We start from the raw sequence: 13,261 nt of genomic DNA on the forward strand, positions 1-13,261 counted from the left end.
AGCTGCATTCACCTTTGAAGGATTGACCGATGAAGTTCCACTTCAAACCACACTCATGTAGTTGTTAATAGAACTCAGTTTCTTTTTGTTTGTTGACCAGGCCAGAGATTTCAGTTTGTCATATGTGGACTCCTCCATAACCTGAACAAAATCTCTTTTCAACTTTTTCAACAACTGTCTTCCTCCAAGGAAGCAACTGACATTGTATGAACAGTTTAAAGAACACATAAGTAGAGTCAAAGTACATATGACAAGATAACAGAAACTTATAAGAAGCAATTCTTAGAGTGCAGGAAACAAATGAAAAGGACAAATAAAACCATTAAAGAATTGAAAGCATCATTATTGGTAATATAGAAGCAACTGAAAAGATAGGAGCATAGCAAACAAATTTGAAAAGTCAAAGAAATAGGAAAATGATAAAAATACAAACTTGTTACAGGGGGTTTCTGCAGTGGTCCAGTGGTTAAGAATTTGCCTTCCAGTGCAGGGGGCATGAGATTGATTCCTGGTTAGGGAGTTGAGATCCCACATGCCTCGTGGCAAAAATACCAAAACATAAAAAAAACAATGGCAGCAATATTGCAACAAATTCGATAAAGTCTTTAAAAATGACCTACATCAAAAATTTTACTTTATAAAAAAACTTCTTACAGAGATGATGAAGCAGACATTTTAAAAAAAAGCCAATGTATTCCTAAATGGTATGAAGAGGATGAAACAAATGAAGAAATCTTCCAGAAAAATGAAGTCTTAGGAGGGAAGAAAAGATGGTGGAGTAAGAATACATGTAGCTCAACTTCTCCAACAGATACACATAAAGGAATAGATCTATATGTGGAACAATCTTCACTGAAAATGAACTGGAAACTGGCAAGACTCCTGTACAAGTAAGAATTTAAGAAGATACACATGCAATTGAGTAGGAAGGGAAGAAAAGCAATTGAGTCAAAACCTGTGCCCACAGGAAAGGAACTCAGAGAACAAAGAAGATTTTAGGAGTAGATACCTGCCCTGGGGAGTGAGTGACTGAAGCCACAGACAGGGTGTCCCATTGTTGGAGTTCCACACAGAGTAGACAAGCCTCCTTGGCTGGATGGAATATGTTTGGATCAGATAGAAGGTCTGGAAAAGCTTGCAGTACGCTTATGAGGGGTCTGCTCCTGCTGCTGCCGCTGCTGCTGCTGCTGCTAAGACACTTCAGTCATGTCCGACTCTGTCCGACCCCATAGACAGCAGCCCACCAGGCTCCCCCGTCCCTGGGATTCTCCAGGCAAGAACACTGGAGTGGGTTGCCATTGCCTTCTCCAATGCATGAAAGTGAAAAGTGAAAGCAAAGTCGCTCAGTCGTGTCCGACTCCTAGCAATCCCATGGACTGCAGCCTACCAGGCTCCTCTGTCCATGGGATTTTCCAGGCAAAGGTACTGGAGTGGGGTGCCATTGCCTTCTCCGTTATGAGGGGTATATACATGCTAAATAGCCACAAGGCAGAGGGCAGAGAGAGATCTGCTGTTGTGGCTGCAGGTTTCCCACAGCCAGCCACTGTATGGTACATGCCACAGTCCAAGTCAAGTAAATGCTCTGACCTCACTCTCTCCATGGCACAGCACAGCTCTGGATCTGGAGCAGGCCAGCCTGGAGGAAGGGCACCACGAGGGGATGCAGAAGCTACCTAGTCCTGGGGCACAGCCCAGGGAGGGTGGTCCAAACCTAGAAGGCATTCCTCAAGCCATGTCCCCAAAGCTTCCTAGATCCTGACAGTGACTGCTCCACCAAAGCTAATCCCCCATCATGTGCTTAGAGTCCATGTGGGTCCTGCCACTCCTGTGAAATGACTCCACAACAGTGAGACGGTAATGAAGGCAGCAGAGGAGGGGACAGTGATCAGCTGTGAGAAACAAATGGAGCTCACACCCAAGGCTGCCCCTGATCAGAGCCGCAACCACCTACACAGGCAGCACTTGATGCTCTGCTTGCACTTGAGTCTCACTTGCTTCAGCTTCCCCCTTCTTCTGGGGCAAAGAACCTGGTTTGGGGAGAGAAAAAATATACACTTAAAGAGAATAGAGCCACTTTGAACCCAGTCCTCAGGGCTTTTGTTCCAGCAACTTGGGGTCATATCCTATGCTTGACACTGAGGTATGAGGAAATCCTACCTCATACTCAGTGCCAGCTTTAGCTCCTCCATATCCAGTCCCATTCCTACCAAGGTGATACCTACCAGCACACCCTGAGGAAAGATGTGACTGGCATCTACTTCACATCAGCACTCTTACCAAAGGCATTAGATACACCCAGTTTGCATAGGGAGGTTCTCACATAAAAACATATCACTGTAAGATTGTGATAGGCAATTGTTTCATTTAAATTCATGGAGCCAGAGAATATTAAGTAAAATAAAAAGTCAGAGGAACTATTCTTAATGGAAAGAAAAAGAGAATACTCCTGAAAAACAAATAAACAGAAATAAGTTATCAATAAGATTGATAAGATAAATAAAGATAAATAAGAATTCAAAATATTGTTACTAAAAATGTTAACTGAATTAGAAAATGGCAACCTACTCCAGTACTCTTGCCTAGAAAATTCCATGGATGGAGGAGCCTGGTGGGCTACAGTCCATGGGGTCACAAAGAGTCGGACATGCCTGAGCGACTTCATGACCATGATTGAACATTTTAATAAGGAACTAGAAAATATAAAAAAGACCCAATCAAAAATAAATAATTCAATAGACAAATCACAAAAAATACTAGAAGGGATGAGTTGCAGACTAAGGGACAGAGAAGAATAAGTCATCTGGAAGATAAAATAATAAAATCATCCAAATAGAACATAAAAAATAAAAATAAATTTTATAAAGTAATAGCAACTGAAGAGATTTCTGATCCAAGTAAACAACATAAGAAATGAAAGAGGGGTGATAATAACAACTGATATCACAGAGCTACAAAAGAAAAAAAAGTCACAAGAATATTGTGAATAGTTATATGTCAACCAACTGGACAACTTAGAGGAAATGAACAAATTTTTAGAAAGATACAAACCACCAAGATAGAATCAAGAAAAAACAGACTTCTTGAATAGACTGATCACTAGTACTGAAAATAAATTTGTGAATGTAATTTAAAAAAAAGACAGCAAACAAACCTACAGGATTGGATGGTTTTACATGGGAACTCTACTAAACATATACAGAACTAAACCTATCTTTCTCAATCTGTTTCCAAGATGGAAGAAAATGGAACACTCCAAATTTCATCCTATGAGGCTGCATCTATCATGATACCAAGACCAGACAATAATTAAAAAAAAAAGAAAAATATAAGCCAATATCTTTGATGAACATACATATAAAAATGCCCAACAAAATATCAGCAAACTGAATCCAAAAATATACAAAAGGATCATAAGTTATGGATTAAGTCATATGTATTCCAGGGACACAAGGATGACTCAACATTTGCAAATCAAACATGATACAACACATTAACAAAATGAAGGATTAAAATTAAATAATTAGCTCAATAGAAGCAGAAAAAAATTAAAAGTCTACAATCTCCATTCATGATTAAAACTGACATAAAACTGGGTATACTGGGAATATATATCAACATAATAAAGGTCATTTATGACAAACCTACAGCTAACATTATATTTCATGGTTAAACATTGAAAGTTTTTGTCTAAATCAAGGATGCTCACTGTTGCCACTTCTATGTAACATAGTATTGGAAGCCCTAGCCACAGCAATGAGATAAGGAAAAGAAGTAAAATGCATCCAAATATGGGGCAGGGAGAGGTAAAACAGTCATTATTTACAGATGATATAGTATTTCATACAGAAAGCCCTACAGTCTCCACCAAAAAAACCTACAACTAATAAATGAATTTAGTAAAGTTGCAGGATACAAGATTAAAATACATAAATCTTGCTTTTCTGTATGTTAATAATGAACTATCAGAAATAAAAAGTAAAAATTAATCCTGTTTAGAATCACATCAATAAATGAATACATAAAACATCTGGGAATAAATGTAACCAAGGAGGTGAAAAATCTATTTTATGACAATTAGAAAACATCAATAAAAGAAGTTGAATGTTATACAAATGAATGGAAATATATCTCTACCTCTTTGATTAGAATAATTAATATTGTTAAAATAGCCATGCAGTTGAAAACATCTCCATATACAATGATAGTCCTAATAAGATACCAATGACATTTTTCATAGAGCTAGAAAAAATCTTAAAATTTACATGGAACTACAAAAGATTCTTATTTGACAAAACAATCTTGAGAAAAAAGCAAAAAGCTGGAAGTTTCATGACCCCATACTTCAGACTATATTACAATGCAAGAGTAGTCAAAAAAGCATGGTGCTGGCACATAAAACAGACACATAGATCAATGGAACAAAACAGAGAGCCCAGAAATAAACCCATGCACCTATAACCTATAATCTATGAAGAAAGAGGCAAGAATACGCAATGCAGGAAAGATATTCTCTTAAATAAAAGGTGTTTGGAAAGTGACAGCTACATGTGAAACAATGAGACTAGAGCATTTCCTCACACCATATACAAAAAATAAACTCAAAATAGATTGAAGACCTAAATGCAGGACCTGAAACCTTAAAACTTCCAGAAGATAACATAGGCAGAACACTTGTTGACATAAGTCTTAGTAATATATTTTGGATCTGTCTCCTAAGGCAAAACAAATAAAAGCAAAAAGAAACAAGTAAGACCTAATTTAAGAAACAAATGGGGCCTAATTTAACCTAAAAGATTTTGCACAATAAAGGAAATCTTTTGACAAAACAAAAAGACAACCTACTGAATAGGAGAAAATATATGCAAATAGCATAACCAGTAAGGGATTCATATCCAACATATGTAAGCAGTTCATACAAATCAGTATAAAAAAAAAGCCAATGTAATTAAAAAGTGGGAAGAAGACCTATATAGGCCTCTCCTTCAGTGTTGGCCCGCCCTCATGCCTTGAGGGTGTACTATCCTTTGTTTCCCAAATAAAATTCTGAGTTGCAACTAAGGTGTAACACTGGTTTGCCTTTTCAACTCTTCCTTGTGGTGAGACTGGACTGAGGATACTACACCCTCTCCCGACATATCTGGTGCCATGACCCAGATGTAGCCTGACTGTAGCCACCTCAGCTGGGCCCAGTGAGCCGGAAGCCCATCAGAGCTGAAGCCCAATATGGTGAAAGTTCACTCAGTGAAAGCTGAGCGCAACAGAAACCCAGCGCAGCAGAAGTGAAGGGATTGACTGCGGTGGAACCTGGCACAGCAAAAACTAAGGTGGCAGAAAGCTCATGTAGCACAGTCTCAGATTCCAGAAGACCTCTGGTTAAGGTAGGAGGTCCTCGCCTCTGGCTGGAAGGCACATATGGCTAACAAAATCTTAATTCCTTTACAATCTCTCCTTTGTGTCTGCTCATACCCGCTGTGAACAGGCAAGTGGCTGTGGATGTAATTGAGGGATTCTGTCAGGAGCTACTCCCTGGCATGTCCTGAAGGTTCCACCATCCATTGTACCCAGAAGCCATTGCCCAGTGGATGAGGGTTCTTTTGTCCTTAGTCCCCCTTGTGCCGAAGATCAGGGGAATGAAAGCTGTGTGGGCACGTGACAAGCGTTTAGCCACTTTCCTGGAAGGTTATTCCTCAGGAATAATAAGGGGATAATAATAGTAAGGGGATTCCTCAGCACATTTTTCTCACTGCCTTCTCCTCTTGTCCTCCAGCTCTTCCCTTCATCTATGCCACTCTCTGCAAAGTATTGGGAGGGTTATTAGCTTTTCTATTTCCAGAAGTTGTGCTCTTTGCATGAGCCTTGTTTGGGCCCACAGTGTTGCCTCTGCAACTTTCTGGTGGGACAATCAGAAAATGGCTGGCCTTTGGGAGGGAAAAACTGTTTAGTACCCTCAAGAGATTCAGGTCTTCATCTCCCATGTTTCCTAAGACATGTGCAACAACAGCACTTCTTAGTGCACCTGCTAGGGTGGGCAGCAGACACACAATGCCTGCTAAAAGTCCTCCTGTTGGTGGAATCCCTTTGAGGGCAATTGGACTTCCAGGGACAATGTTTGCCACTTTGGGAGTTAGCCTGCGGGCCATTTGGGCCCAAACTCTTACTACTCTTCTCCTAAAGCTGTGAGTATACCTCCGGATCAAATCTCCATTCCACTGTATTGAACATCTACCCACTCCTTTATCATTTATTCTGTTATTACCTAGAGTGGTTCAACCTGCCTCAAGCCACCCAGGGACCCAATTCCCAGGAGGCTGCCCCGTCTCGACTTGCCTGAAGATTCAATCTCCAGGAGGTTGACCTGCCTCCAAATCCCTGGGTATCTACGGCCTGACCCAGGGATGCCCAGCTCTCAGATTGCAACAGTACTGGCTAGGATAAGCTTCAGAAGACTCACCCTAAGGAAGTCCACCCATGGAAACAGAAGGAAGCCTATTAGTTATGGTGCTGTGGTGCTGTGCCTGGGTCTCAGCAATAACTCAGGAACCCAATGAGAATCTCACTGCCTTTATGGAAAGGCTAAAAGAGGCCCTACTAAAGTTTTCCAATCTAGATTTAGACTCTTACAATGGACAGGTGATTTTAAAGGACAAATTCCTGTCCCAATTTGCATCATACATAAGGATGAAGTTACAACAGCTATAGCATCAGGACTCTGCTTCCTCTTTAGATGAAATGGTCCAGGCAGGCACCAATACCTTTGATACCAGATAACAGGAGAGAAAGGCCAAGCCCCAGGAAAGGGGGAGAAGGAAAGAGTCAAGGCATGCCCAGATGCTGGCCACCCTCTAGGGGAGCCCTGTGGCAAACTTCAAGGACAAGGCATGAGACAAATGGCTAATCTGTAGATAGGTGGGACATTGGGCCAGAAAGTGTCCATACCATGGCAAGCCTCCTAAAACAGCTTGCTACATATGCCATCAACTGGGATATTGGGTGGCACTCTGCCCTCGGGACCCAAGAGTCTCAAGGCCAAGTGCCAAGCCTTCCTTCACAATGGTTTAACAGGACTGAAGTGGCCCACTCCAGCCAGTCCACTTGTAACAATTAACCATCATGGGGCTGGAGCCAAACGTGCAACTGGATGTGGCAGGTAGGTCCAAAAATTTCTTGGTTGACACTGGGGCTACCTACTCTCTCCTGACCTCCTACTCTGGAGTCATCTCCCCCCAACATGTACAATTTTGGGTGCTACAGGAAGACAATTACAAAAAGATTCACCCAATCACTTCTTTGTTGCTGGGATGTACAGATATTTTCCCATCAGTTTCTGATGATCCCTGAGTGTCCAAATCCTTTATTGAGAAGAGATATACTCACCAATCCCACTGATGTGGGGACCTCAAAAGGAGGCAGCTGCTGTTGCTAAGTCACTTCAGTCATGTCCGACTCTGTCCGACCCCATAGACAGCAGCCCACCAGGCTCCCCCGTCCCTGGGATTCTCCAGACAAGAACACTGGAGTGGGTTGCCATTTTCTTCTCCAATGCATGAAAGTGAAAAGTGAAAGGAAAGTCGCTCAATCAAGTCCAACTCCTAGCAACCCAATGGACTGCAGCCAACCAGGCTTCTCCGTCCATGGGATTTTCCAGGCAAGAGTACTGGAGTGGGGTGTCATTACCTTCTCCACAAAAGGAGGCAGAGGCAACACTAAAACAAGCCTTAACCCAAGCACCCACCTTGAGGTTGCAGACCCAGAAAAAGCATTCCGAGTATACATCCATGAAAAAGAAGGAATAGCCTTGAGAGTGTTAACGCAAAAGTTGGGACCTGAGCCCCAGTCAGTAACTCACTTATTGAAGAGGCTCAACCCAACCTCCTGAGGCTGGCCTCCCTGCTTTTGAAAGCTTGTAGCCCTAATAGAAGATGCTTTAAAACTCTCTTGCTATTTTTATTTATTTATTTATTTTTTACCACCCACCAAGTGAAAATACTCCTAAGTGGGAGTGGAAATTTATGGATGTCCAATCAAATAATCCTCATGCATTACCAGATAATGCTGATGGAAAATCCAGGACTATTTCCTTTGTTGAGGTTCTTAACCCAGCTACCCTCATGCCTACCCCTGAGAACTCTCTCCCCTTTCACTCTTGCCTAGAAACTTTGGACCATTGGACAAAACCCCGAGAGGGATTGTCAGCAGACCCTCTGACCAATCCTGAGGAAATCGGGTACACCAATTGAAATAACTTTGTCTTAGAAAAAGGAGGCAGGATCTGAAGTAGTCTCCATTTTGAGACCACAGAGACTAAACCTTTAGCTCCAGGTACTTCAGTCCAATTGGCTGAGCTCATAGCTCTGACTCAAGCTTTAGAGCTGGGAAAAGGAAAAAGAGTGGCCATTTACACTGACTCCAAGTGTGGCTTTCAGGTGCTACATGCATATGCTGCTATTTGGAAATAAAGAGGCCACTTGACCACCCGAGGGTCCCCAATAAAGTATGGTGATCAAATCCTTAGGCTCTTGGAGGCAGTCCACCTGCCTGCTGAGGTTGCAGTCTCCCACTGTAGAGGAGACTGGAAAATGGAGTACAGAAGTGGCTCAAGGGAACCAGGCAGTGGCAGCTAAGAGAACAGCATTACAAAACAGTGACCTAATAGGGGTTTCCACCTTAGTGCTGCAGACTAATTTGCCAGGAACTCCTTCATATACTGAAGGGCAGAGTCTTAAAGCTAAGAGTGAGGGCTTTCAACAAGATCATGTGAGGTGTTTCCAAAAAGAGGGGCTCCTCTTTCTGCTGAGGAACCTCCAATGAGAGTTGGTTAACTCCTCATAGGCCACCACTCATCTAGGGGACAAGGCCCTCCAAACATTACTAGAAAGGTCCTTCAGACGAGCAGGCATCTGAACGACTACAAGTCAAGTGGTCTCCCTGTGTCTCAATTGCCAATTAAATAACCCCCAAAGAACTCAAAGACAACAGCTAGCCCAGCCGATTCAATGGCATGGGACCTACCCAGGAAAGGACTGGAAGATGGGCTTTACCCAGATGCCAGTTTCTCAAGGATATCAGTACATAATAGTCATGATAGATACCTTTACAGGATGGATTGAAGGCTTTCCCACTGAGACTGAGAAGCCTGAGGAGGTGGTGAAAAAGCAGCTCCATGAAATCATTCCAAGATTTGGCCTGCCTAGGTCACTACAAAAAGACAATAGAACATCAGTTACTTTTAAAACCACTCAAGGGCTCTCTAAGGCATTGTGAAGTGAAGTTGCTCAGTCGTGTGTGACTCTGCAATTCCATGGACGGTAGCTTAGCAGGCTCCTCTGTCCATGGAATTTTCCACTGGAGTGGCTTGCTGTTTCCTTCTCCAGGGGATCTTCCCAACCTGGGATTCAAACACAGGGATCCCACACGGCAGGCAGACGCTCTACCCTCAAACCCCCGGGGAAGCCCCTCTAAGACATTGGGCATTACCTATTACCTCCATTGTGCCCGGAGGTCTCAGTCTTCAGGAAAAGTAGAGAGAGCCAACCAATTCTTAAAATAAGTGATAAAAAAGATAATTCAGGAGACCTTTCTCAGATTAAAGGAGGCTTTACCAATAGCTCCCCTCTGCACCCATGTTGCCCCTAAGGAACAGATTGATCTTAGCCCTTCTGAGACACTATATGGGAGACCTTTTTTTTTTATGTCAATGACCTCTTCCTGGATCCAGAGACTCAGACCCTCTGGTCTTATGCCATGGTCTTACACCATGGTTATTGGGCAATTCCAAGAAAAAATATGTTTATGAGATGTCAACCAGGACCCAAAAGATTCTGAAGGGCCACCACTATATGCCCCAGGGATTCAAGTCTTAATTAAGGTTTGGAAAGATGGGTCCACAAAGGCTGAACTCCACTTCACATGGAAGAAAACAGAAGAGGACACTCAATACACCTGTGACCTCCTGGGAGCTCTCCAATACCTATTCAGAACCATCAATAAGCACCGTTCTAATGAATACCCCCAAAGTTAAGTTTTTGGGGATAAGCTTTCTTGGGATAACTCTTGAGTTAACTCTGGGCTATGGTCTTTCTCTCTTGGTTTGCCTTAGCCAAGGAAACTCACTCACCCTTAGACAGACAGGTCTATAAGGACTCTGAGGCTTGAGACTAGCAAGAGACCAAGGCCCCATGCCCTTCAATGTCTCAGCTCAGCAGGAAGTAGGCAGAGAGACCTCAATGCCCCTATTCCTATTGAATTGGGCCTCCCATCTCTTAAGGGGAGAATGTTAGGTAATTATAATAGAAAAAGGAGTCCAAACTGGTGGCAGCTAAAAGACAAAGAAAGGGGAAAAGCCCATGAAAAGGGGACAAAGGGAAAATCCTCTGACCTGGAGTGGGAACCTCAGGTGAAGAAAACACACCCCCTTCCTGACTGATGATGTGTGCTAGCCCTAATCCGCATAGGGCAGGCTCAGGGGGAGGAGACAAAAAGTGTAAAAGGAGGGAGTCAAGACAGGTTGAAGCCTCTCCTTCAGGGTCAGCCGGCCAAAATGCCTTGTGGGTGTACTATCCTTTGTTTACCAAGTGAAATTCTGGGCTATAAAAAGGAGACCCGAATAGACATTTTTTCCAAAGAAGACATTCAGATGGCTAACAGGCACATGAAAAAAAAAATCTCTAAATTGTTAATTATATTAGAGAAGTTCAAATCAAAGCCAAGGAACTACCATCTCACACCTGTCAGAATGACTATCATCAAAAAATCTACAAGCAACAAACGCTGGAGAGGATGTGGAGAAAAGCCCACCAGATTCCGCTGTCCACTCCTACATTGCAGGAGGATTCTTTACCACTGAGTCACCAGGGAAGCCCTCAGAATAGTTTGTCTGAGTTTACTTATAATTATACCTTGTTGGTATGGAACTTTAAAAGCTAATTCCTTCAGAAATAGAAGCATCTTTGATCACCCTTTTGCTAGGGACTGGGAAACTCACCATAGATACAGGCTTTTCCACCCTTTACGATGAACTTTATTTCTAAGAGAAAAACAAGAGAAAGAGGAACAGCAGAAAGAGAGAGGGAGAGAGAGGGCTCACTGAGTCACTAAAATGCTTTCAGAAGTGACAATGAACAGATGTTTCTAACAGAGTATGGGCTCTCATAATAGAATATGTGTTTTTCAGACTAGTCCTTTAACTTTTCAGTGTATAATTTAGCAAATCTTAGCGTTCTGCTTTTCTCCAGTCTGGAAAGCCTTTATTTCCCTTGTCTTGTTTTGACAGTTTTCAGAGTCTAAGATTTGGAATCAAAGAATATTAATTAAATCAACCATTCACAATGTGCTAATTTTGAAGAAGTCTTCTCTCAGAAGCTCAGTGTTTTCAACTTTTAATTACAAATAATTATGAAACTCAGCTCAGATAACTAAATAGAAATATACAAGAGTGCTTTGTGAATGCTATTTAAATATAATAATAATAGCTATTATAAATAATAGTAATAGTGGTAGTAACAATAGTGATAGTGATAATCAGGTTCTGTATTCCAACAACCCTGAATTTATGCCCCAAATTCATAATTTATTTGCTATACAAATTTGCTTAATTGATTTTAGCCTCAGTTTTGTCTTCTATAAAATGGGGAAATTAAATAGATAACTAATAAAAACATACTGTATAGCACACGAACTCTACTCAATACTCTTTAACGTCCTATATGGGAAAGAATCTAAAAAAGTGTGAATATATATAAAACTGATTAACTTTGCTCTAAACCTGAATTTAATGCATTGTTAATCATCTATACTTCAATAAAAGTTAATTAAAAATAAAGGATACTACTTTTACAAAGAAAAATGAAAAATTACTGCTCTATGAAAAAATAAAATGTGGAAATTAGTTCTAGTCACATTGTTATGAGTGTTACATGATATATTGCATATAAATTATTCAGTATAATGTCTGGCATATAGTAATTATGACACAAGTAAGTTTTAGTTATTACTCTTATTAATTATAATTTGTTGAGTACTTGTAGCCATAAAATTAAAAGATGCTTACTCCTTGGAAGGAAAGTTATGACCAACCTAGATAGCATATTGAAAAGCAGAGACATTACTTTGCCAACAAAGGTCCATCTAGTCAAGGCTATGGTTTTTCCTGTGGTCATGTATGGATGTGAGAGTTGGACTGTGAAGAAGGCTGAGCGCCGAAGAATTGATGCTTTTGAACTGTGGTGTTGGAGAAGACACTTGAGAGTCCCTTGGACTGCAAGGAGATCCAACCAGTCCATCCTAAAGGAAATCAGTCCTGAGTGTTCATTGGAAGAACTGATGCTGAAGCTGAAACTCCAATACTTTGGCCACCTCATGCGAAGAGTTGACTCATTGGAAAAGACCCTGATTCTGGGAGGGATTGGGGGCAGGAGGAGAAGGGGACAACAGAGGATAAGATGGCTGGATGGCATCACTGACTCGATGATATGAGTTTGGGTGAACTCCAGGAGTTGGTGATGGACAGGGAGGCCTGGCGTGCTGTGATTCATGGGGTCACAAAGAGTCGGACACGCCTGAGTGACTGAACTGAACTGAACTGTGACATACTAAGTATTTACAAATATTGATATATCTCCATAATAATATTGAAAGGAGACATTATTATCTACAATTAGTAAATGAAGCAGCAAAGTATAAAAGTAGTTGGCTCAAGATGGTTTTAAAATTTGAATTCAAGTGTCTGACTCTAAAGCTCAAGAATTTTAAAAAATGTATAAAAGTATAAAATATATTTATTAAAATTTATTCTTATATATCATAGATATTTATAATGTCAATTTACAAGATTATATTTTAATGTGTAAAGTCCAGAATAAAGTATTCCTTTTCATGATTTGATTATGTAGTTTAATAATAATTGAGATTTTGAGGTTTCATGTGCTTTTCCAAATTTTAAGAAGATCATTATGATACAATAACATGCAACATGATATTTTGACAATAATTTCCTCTAGTTATTTATTTATCAAATGTCTTGTTTGTTTTCCTTTTTTAAAGTAAAACAACAGTAGAATTTCATATAGAATAACACATTTTAGTTACTCTCATGTAATTTTTTTTTTAATACATTAGGGAAAAGAACCTCAGTTAGGTTTTCCAGGAGAACTCAAAGAAAATATTTGTTGGTATTGGCCATTGTAAGTATTCAATTTGTATCAGAAGGATGATTGGAATACCATGTTTATTTTTGTCCAAAAGTGAATGGCTGTAGAGTACTTTT

The 13,261-nt window shown here is 40.8% G+C and overlaps 1 protein-coding gene across 4 annotated transcripts in view; it reads left to right on the forward strand.

The window, feature by feature from the left end:
• Window positions 1-13,261, forward strand: part of CNTN5 (contactin 5) — a 1,679,852-nt gene that overhangs the window by 1,041,883 nt on the left and 624,708 nt on the right. The window lies entirely within an intron of this gene.

This window comes from Bos indicus x Bos taurus, chromosome 15 (genome assembly GCF_003369695.1).
Source record: "Bos indicus x Bos taurus breed Angus x Brahman F1 hybrid chromosome 15, Bos_hybrid_MaternalHap_v2.0, whole genome shotgun sequence".
Taxonomy (NCBI): Eukaryota; Metazoa; Chordata; class Mammalia; order Artiodactyla; family Bovidae; genus Bos; species Bos indicus x Bos taurus.